The sequence below is a fragment of the Leptonychotes weddellii genome, chromosome 4 (genome assembly GCF_054177405.1).
Source record: "Leptonychotes weddellii isolate Sample4059 chromosome 4, ASM5417740v2, whole genome shotgun sequence".
NCBI lineage: Eukaryota > Metazoa > Chordata > Mammalia > Carnivora > Phocidae > Leptonychotes > Leptonychotes weddellii.
This window is the reverse complement of record NC_138372.1, coordinates 79,303,496-79,311,679: the sequence shown is the minus strand read 5'-3', so window position 1 is coordinate 79,311,679 and position 8,184 is coordinate 79,303,496.

Here is an 8,184-nt window from a genome sequence, read left to right as displayed (position 1 = left end):
GCGCATTTCTATCTCTGGCACCCGACCCGTGTGGAGTCTCCAAACCCAGCAGATCCCTGTGGTGCGCTCCTGCGCTGCTCCTCCCGGGGGAGGAAGGGAAGTCTCCCCGGATCTGCCGCTTGTTGGGTCCCTGCTGGAGGAGCAGTGGCCCGACTGTGCCGTGGATCACGGTTTATGGCAACCCCGAGCTGAGAGCCCACGCCTCGGCTCCATCTCTGCAGCCAGCTTCCCTGCTCCAATACCCGGGAGCTCTGCCACACTCAGGCACCCCCGGTCTTTCTGTGACCCCGAGGGTCCTGAGACCACACTGTCCCACGAGGGTTCCACCCCCACTTAGCCACTGGAGCGACGTCCCTCAATGGAGCAGCCTTCTAAAAGTTGCGATTTTGTGCTCCGGGGCTCTATCACTTGCCAGAAGCGGTCGATGGAGGCCCCCTCCCCTGCCGTTTATCCTCCCGAATATCGCCTCGGATTCACTTCTCCACATGTCCTACCTTCCAGAAAGTGGTCGCTTTTCTGTTCAGAGTTGTTGCTATTCTTTTCTTCGATCTTCTGTTGAGTTCGTAGGTGTTCAGAATGGTTTGATCCCTATCCAGCTGAATTCCTGAGACCAGACGAAATCCAGGTCGCCTACTCCTCCGCCATCTTGCTCCGCCCCCAATTTGTTATGTGTTTTAACACAAAAAGAAAAAAAATTTAATACTATAGTTCTTTCTGTTTATTTTTCTAGTTGACTTGTACAAGCAAAATAAAAGCAACAAAATCCTACTCACAGAGATATAAAAGGAGATACCTGAAATAAAACAAATGATCTTTCCCTCATCACATACTTTTCGCAAAACTGGATGTAATTTATAAATGACTAAATATTTTTATTTTTTTAATGTCTATGTAAGTCTACTTCAAATTCAATGGCACATTACTAGCCAATTATATGTTAATTGTACATTAGAAAATGTTTACAGCTTTCTTTCAACTCCACTGGACTTCCCACAAGTAGAGTTCCAGTTTCATCTAGAACCAATTTCAAGTTCCTGAGTGAGATCTGTAACACTGAGGAGACTGGTTGAATGCAAAGTCTCAACTTTTGGTGTGAATCCATGCCTGATTTATGACTATATTTGACAAGGAAAAGAAAACCTTTATATATTGTTTATTTCTATCCCTTAAAGCCTTGAAAGTAACTAAAACTTTAAGTAGTTACTCTACTCAATACCTCTTGTGTCTCCTCTGGGGAAATGTTCAATTGGTAAAGATACACTTTTCACTTTCCCAAATCTTATCTTTCGCTATGTCTTTCGGTGTGATTTTTCACTACCACCTCTTCCCAATCTGTCCTCTAGAAATTTGTCATTTCTCCTGTAGTCTGTAGTCGCCTATATTTATTGGACAATTTACCAAGATAAATTTTATTCATTTGAGGGACTCTAATTTTTTTTTTTTTTTGCATTTTAACATTTATTGAAAACCTACTACAGTAAGCAGTTTACTTCAAAAACAAACACACATTTACTGCAAAAACAAACACTCATACTAAGGTATGTGATTTAATCTGTATAATGACATCTAAGGTATCTACAAGTCTTGTCATTTTATAGATGAAAAAGCTGTTTAAGAGATTAAGTGTGGGGGTGTCTGGGTGGCTCAGGTGGTTGAGTGTCTGCCTTCGGCTCAGGTCATGATCCCAGGGTCCTAGGATTGAGCCATGTGTTGGGCTCCCTGCTCAGTGGGGAGCCTGCATCTCCCTCTCCCTCTGCTGCTCCCACTGCTTGTGCTCCCTCTCTCTGTGAAATAAATAAATAAAATCTTTTAAAAAGAGAGAGAGAGATTAAGTGCCTTGATATAAGGAAGCAGGGACAATATGGAATTCCAACTTTGGTCCATCTGACCCAAAGCCTATTGTCCTTTCACTCCACCACATTGCCTGGATTATACTTTTTTTTTTTTTTTTGAGAGAAAGCGAGAGTGTGTTCATGCAGGGTTGGGGGGCAGAGGGAGAGGGAGAGAGAGAATCTTAAGCAGACTCCCCACTGAGCATGGAGACCCACGTGGGGCTTGATCTCAGGACCCTGAGATCATAACCTGAGCCAAAATCAAGAGTCTGAAACTTAACCACTTAACTGCTACCTGACTGAGCCACCGGGGTGGCCCTGGGTTAGATAAATCACAGATTTACCTTGACTAGATAAATTACAGAACAATATTTGTGGTATTGTAGCCTCCTAATGATGTCTATCTTCTTGAGTGTGAGTTGGACTTTATGGATACTTTTCTAAAAATGGAGTATGGAAGAAGTGGTGGACTGTAATTTCTAAAATTAGGTTATGAAAAAGACTGTGGCTTTTGTCTTAGATGTTTGTTCTCACTTTCTTTTGAATTACACGCTTTTGGAAGAAAACAGCTGCATGTCATGAGACAGCCCAATGGAGATGCCTTCATGAGTCAATTTAGAAGGATATTTGAGACCTACCAATAAACAAGTGAGTGAGGCTGGAAGCAGAACTTCTACTTAAGCCTTGAAATGACTGCAGTACCAGCCAATATCTTCACTGAGGCCTCTAGGGAGATCCTGAGTCAGAACCATCCAAGTAAATGAACTCAGAACTTTTAGCTTCTAAGTTCGAGATAATTTGTATGTAGCAATAAGTAATACAATACTTGACTCAAAAATACCTATTGAATGGATGAATGAATGAATGAATGAATGATTATCAGGGCTTTATTTGAGTGCTGTATCTAATCTAATTCTGACACTATTATAGGAGAAAAAAGAAATAATTCATCAGAGGATCATAAGTAACTACGAAATAGTATTATCTAATCTTTATGATTTGGTTGTCTACAAATATAATAAAAGTAATTGCACAGAGACTGGGATTAGGTTTAAAAACAAGAAAAGATTTTATTTTATTTATTATTTTTTTTAAAGATTTTATTTATTTATTTGACAGAGAGAGAGACAGCGAGAGAGGGAACACAAGCAGGGGGAGTGGGAGAGGGAGAAGGAGGCTTCCCGTGGAGCGGAGAGCCTGATGCGGGGCTCGATCCCAGGACCCTGGGATCATGACCTGAGCCGAAGGCAGACGCTTAAAGACTGAGCCACCCAGGTGCTCCTAAAAATAAGGAAAGATTTTAAACAGAAATGATTATAAATAGGTTTCTCAAGGAAGCATTTCAAATTTAGACAGCCTCTCATCTACCCAGGATGGCTTAAACCTGATGCCTGAGGGCTAGATTAGATGAGGTGCCTCTCACCCTTTGATATTATGATAATTAGCACTTATTGAGTCCCCATGGGGTATATGTCCCATCCTAGGTGCTACTTGAAAGCTAGTTTAGACATGATCCTTTGATTTGATACAGAGAATCTTCCATACATACTAATTTTTAAAAATCTTTCCAACTCATTCAATTTGTGACCTCTTGCTTTTCTGAGCAAATTGTCTGCACAACTCATGTGGCAATCACTTGTGTACTGGCTTCTGACATTTCTTGAATTGTTTTAGTGATATTTAATTCTTCATGTAAGGAAATGTTCCTGACTCATTATTTCTTAATGTGCATCTCTGCATTTTTAACCACACCAAGCCATGAGGTCAAAGTTACAGGCAGTGAATCTTAACTATCTTTGATATAATAACCTTAGAAATACCCATCTTGCTATCATACTTTAGCTTGAGTGTACATCTGTCAAAATGCTTTTGAAGCCCAGGTCTCCCTTTTGTACTTGCCCCTAATCCTTCTGTTGCCCTCACCTGCAGACTCCTAGGTCACTCTTCACTCCCAGAAGATTTTGGATTATGGTTCATTGCCATGACTCTCCATGGCCTAAATATTCCTGCTGTTGGGAAAACATAATTTAAAAACAATATCTTCTCCCAACCCAGAAAACTTCTTTACAAAGGTAGTAGAATAAAACAGTTTTATTACTGAATAAGTGTTCAACCAGAATGTGATGTACATCACCAGCAATCTGCGAAAAGATTGCAAGAACAAAAAAAAAGCTCTCCCTTTTATATAACCCAATACAGAACATGTTTTCAAGATAAACACTAACTAGTCCTCCAGTAAGAAGACTTGATAGCACTATTTGTCACACATAGCTTATTCTAAATTCACCAGGTAATTGGGGTGACCATCTGTGTTAGCTAATTGACTTTATCCAGAGGAAAAACAAACTTCTCATATCTTTATGACAGGAGATACTTTTACAACTTGGAGCAAGAAAGACATCCATTGAAGTTAGGTTCTTAACCTCCCACAGATGTTTATATTTCAAAGAGATGAGTCCTGTGTCCTTGGGAAAGACATTCCTGGGTCATAAAACTGGCAAGAGGCTTGCGTAGTTTCTAAAAAGATTTATACACATGCCAGAGACACAGAAAAAAATTACAATTACCAGTTTTGTAGAGTAAATGCTCTAAGAAAAGGGAGAGGGAAGTCTCTTCCCTTATTTTCAATAGGGAGAATTAAGCATCTTATTTTTAATTTTTATTTGTATTAGCAGTACAGATAATCTTTCCAGTACCTATGATTCTCTCAGTATGCCCAACTACCTCAGCTCTCCATTCCTGGACTGCTAGCTTAAATCTCTTATTTACCTAACTGCAAACCCCACATGATCTCAACATCAAGCATTCCTTTCTTAGCAATCACCTTCAATTTTCAAACTCCCTCCCTCAGAGTACTCCAGCTGCAAACATCTCTAGCTCCCCCAGGACCTAGGTCCATCCCCAGTAGACTCTCCCCTTCCTGATTATCAAGCTTCAATTCCATGGCTTTTCATTAAAACTATTTCGATGCATATATTCTTAACTCCTTGGCTTTTCATTAAAACTATTCCAGTGCATATATTTTTAACTCCTTTATCCTCCCTTTTCTCTAGAGACAGACATTAGCACTGCAGAAACCAGATCTTCTGTTCTCTTCCTCATCTATAATCATGGCAGTTGAATGTGGCAGGAGGGAAACACACAACCATCCTGACTGGTCTCACTTTAAATTCATGAGCACCTCTAAAGGAGACGTGGTATTGCCTAGTGATTCTACTACATGTGTCTAATCCATTCCATCATTCCAAGGCAAGCATTTCATACTTTTTCTCTCCTTCAACCACTTTCCCATCTTCAATTTTTTCCTGTTTCCTGTTTCACTCAGGAAATGGAAATGATCATCAGAAAACTGCCACATGTTCCCACATTTACTAACCAATCTGCATCTGAATATCCTCTGGTTCCTATAAAAGAGACTTCAATGTTCCTTTCTAAAGCCATCATCACAATTTGTCCCATAAATCCATCTCCGCTTGCCTACTCAACACCAACCCGGTGATTTCCCACTCTCTTTTCTATATTTATGTCAGCATTTAAACTTGCTATAATAAATGCTACCTTTAAAATTAGAGCAATTTACAAAAAAAAAAAACCCAAAAAACAAAAACCCTCTCTTTAAGCCACCCTCTCTTTAAGCTCTCTTGAGCTACTTACATATTTTTTGATCTTCAGTAAGTTAAACTCTTTAAGTTATCTTCTCTTGTTGTTTCCTATTCCTCTTGTCTTTTTCTTACCCAAATATAAAGAAATAAGGTGTTTTATTTTTCCCCTCATCATTCTAAACAGTACTTGTCAAGGTTATTAATGATTTCACTTTGCAAAATCTCCCCATTAGCAAGTCTCCAGAATGATCTCCCTGTGGTCATGCCTTTGATTAAAATCCACCAATATCCTGCCATCTCATTCAGAATGAAAGCAAAATGCTTCACAATGACTTACAAGGCTCTAAATAATATACTTTGCCCCAGACTTCTCACACACATACATAGCAGTCAGTATGCTGCCACTTTCCTCTCTGCCTTCATCCTCTACTTCTCTCTCACTCATTCTAATCCAGCCACAATGATTTTCTTGATTTTTCCCCCCCACATACATTGAGCAAGCTCCTCTATCAGGGCTTCTGCATTTTGTATCCTTTCTATTTAGAATATAGTTCTTCTACATATCTATAGTATTCATTACAATACTTCCTTAAGGCCTCTGCTTAAATTTGATCTTAACATCTTCCTAAGTATTCTAAATAAAAACAGCAACAGCAATCTTCTCTTTCCCCTCCCTGGTACACATGGTCCTCTTCATTCTGATATCAAATGTATCACGATATACTTGTTGTGTGCCTCCTGCTGTGTGCTACCCCCCCACATTGGAATGGAAGTACTGTTGAGCAGAGACCTTGCTTCCCTCCCTCCCTCCCCCTGCCCTGTTCTGTCTTCCTAGAACGTTCCTTGGCAGAGTGTTCATATACAATGATTGTGTGATAAATTAATTCATATTAAAACATTTATAATAAGATCTTGCACTCTATGTGTTATTTAGTTATTTTCTTCCCCTAACACTCAAATAGTACAAACCTATTATTTCTAGGACTCTCTAGGCTTTTTCACATTAGTAGAGGTACTTATTTGTTTATCAACCATTCACTTAGAGTATATAAGGCACAGTCATTATTATTATTGAAGGCACAGTCATTACGTGGTATTTTTCATTATGTCTCATATTATCTGTCACGAGGTTTTTACTCAATGTGCTCAATAGGATGTGGTAATTTTGATTTTAATTGTTAATTAGTTTCTTTTATTAATTTAGTGAGAACCTACCTAGAAAATTAGCAGATCATTCCTTAAAACATCATTTGCTATATTTCCCACAAGTCAAGTACTGTAATGGCTCTATTAAGATATTTTTGTCCCGATTACTATCTTCCCCAGTAGGTCTTACTCTTTTATCTTCAAAGCTATCTCTCGTTGTTTTTCAATGTTCTTCTTGCAATCTAGGCAAACTACCTTCCTTTGTGTCCTCCATATACCATGCCTGCCAACTCCATTGCCCCATATTTTCTCATAGCTCCAGAACTAACACTTCCCTTATACAGGCCCATGTCCTCTGCATCCTTCAAAGTACAGGCTAATGTTTCTGTGACTTCACCAGTCTACACCCATCCATCCTTCTTCAAATACTGATTATTCTTACAGTTAGTATGTCTACAGCAGTAATACTTGTCTTTGTTTTTTCTGTAATTGTAGTATTATATATATAAATATTGGTTCTCCCTCTGGAGAGTCACCTGTTGTACTTTTCCACTGAACCTAATACCAAGCTAAAACATTGTAAAAGCTTAATCATTTGACTAAATTATCACTAAAATATTGTAGCTAAATTATAGTAATTACCTGAATGATAATTTAAAGTGAATCTTATTCTACCAATGTATAAAATAATTTTGATTGAGGTTTTTTATGTTGATTCTAATTTTCAGCTAGAGCAACAAATGAGAAAAATGGGAACAGAATTTCTTCTTCCAAATTAAGTCAGATACTCTCCCAACTCCCCTAGAATTGGCAAATTTGTCATGTGACATTTACTTGATAATCCAACCCAGTTTATGTAAGCAAATGGTTATGTAAAAAAAAAAATAAGTAAAGGGACGCCTGGGTGGCTCAGTCGGTTAAGCGTCTGCCTTCAGCTCAGGTCATGATCCCGGGGTCCTGGGATCGAGTCCCGCATCAGGCTCCCTGCTCAGTGGGAAGCCTGCTTCTCCCTCTGCCTCTGCGTGCTGCTCCCTCTGCTTGTGCTCTGTCAAATAAATAAAATCTTTAAAAAAAAAATAAGTAAGGATTACTGAATTTTTGGTCTTATAAAGAATGCTGTAGAATTTCTATACCTTTCCTCATGAAAGAAGAAAGGATTGATCCTTTTGAAGTCTAGTTGTTGAGAAACTAAAGGAATATATAAAATGGGGAGACAAGTATTTCAACCAAATCTCACAGGTCTGGTGTGGTCATGAGAGTAAAGCATTTATAAGAGTGTTTATAAGAGCTTAATATTTGAATTCTGGAACTTGTGGATATATACAAACATAAAAGTAGTGTGTTTTTCTTGCCTGAAGGATTCTGAAATTGGGAGACAGTACAGAGCCCCTACTGATGGGTGGTTGGGGAAAAAGGGAATGGGGAAAGTCTATACTCCTAGTTTTTAGCATGGCAAGAAGAGATGAGGTTCCCATGGCAAGATGGACACAACATACATTAGGTAGGGTTGGGCGCTATAGAATTGATAGGAGTCAGGTTCGAGGAAACTTGTAGGTAGTTAGATAAAGAGCACCGAACTCACATCAGGGACTTTTGCAGTGTGT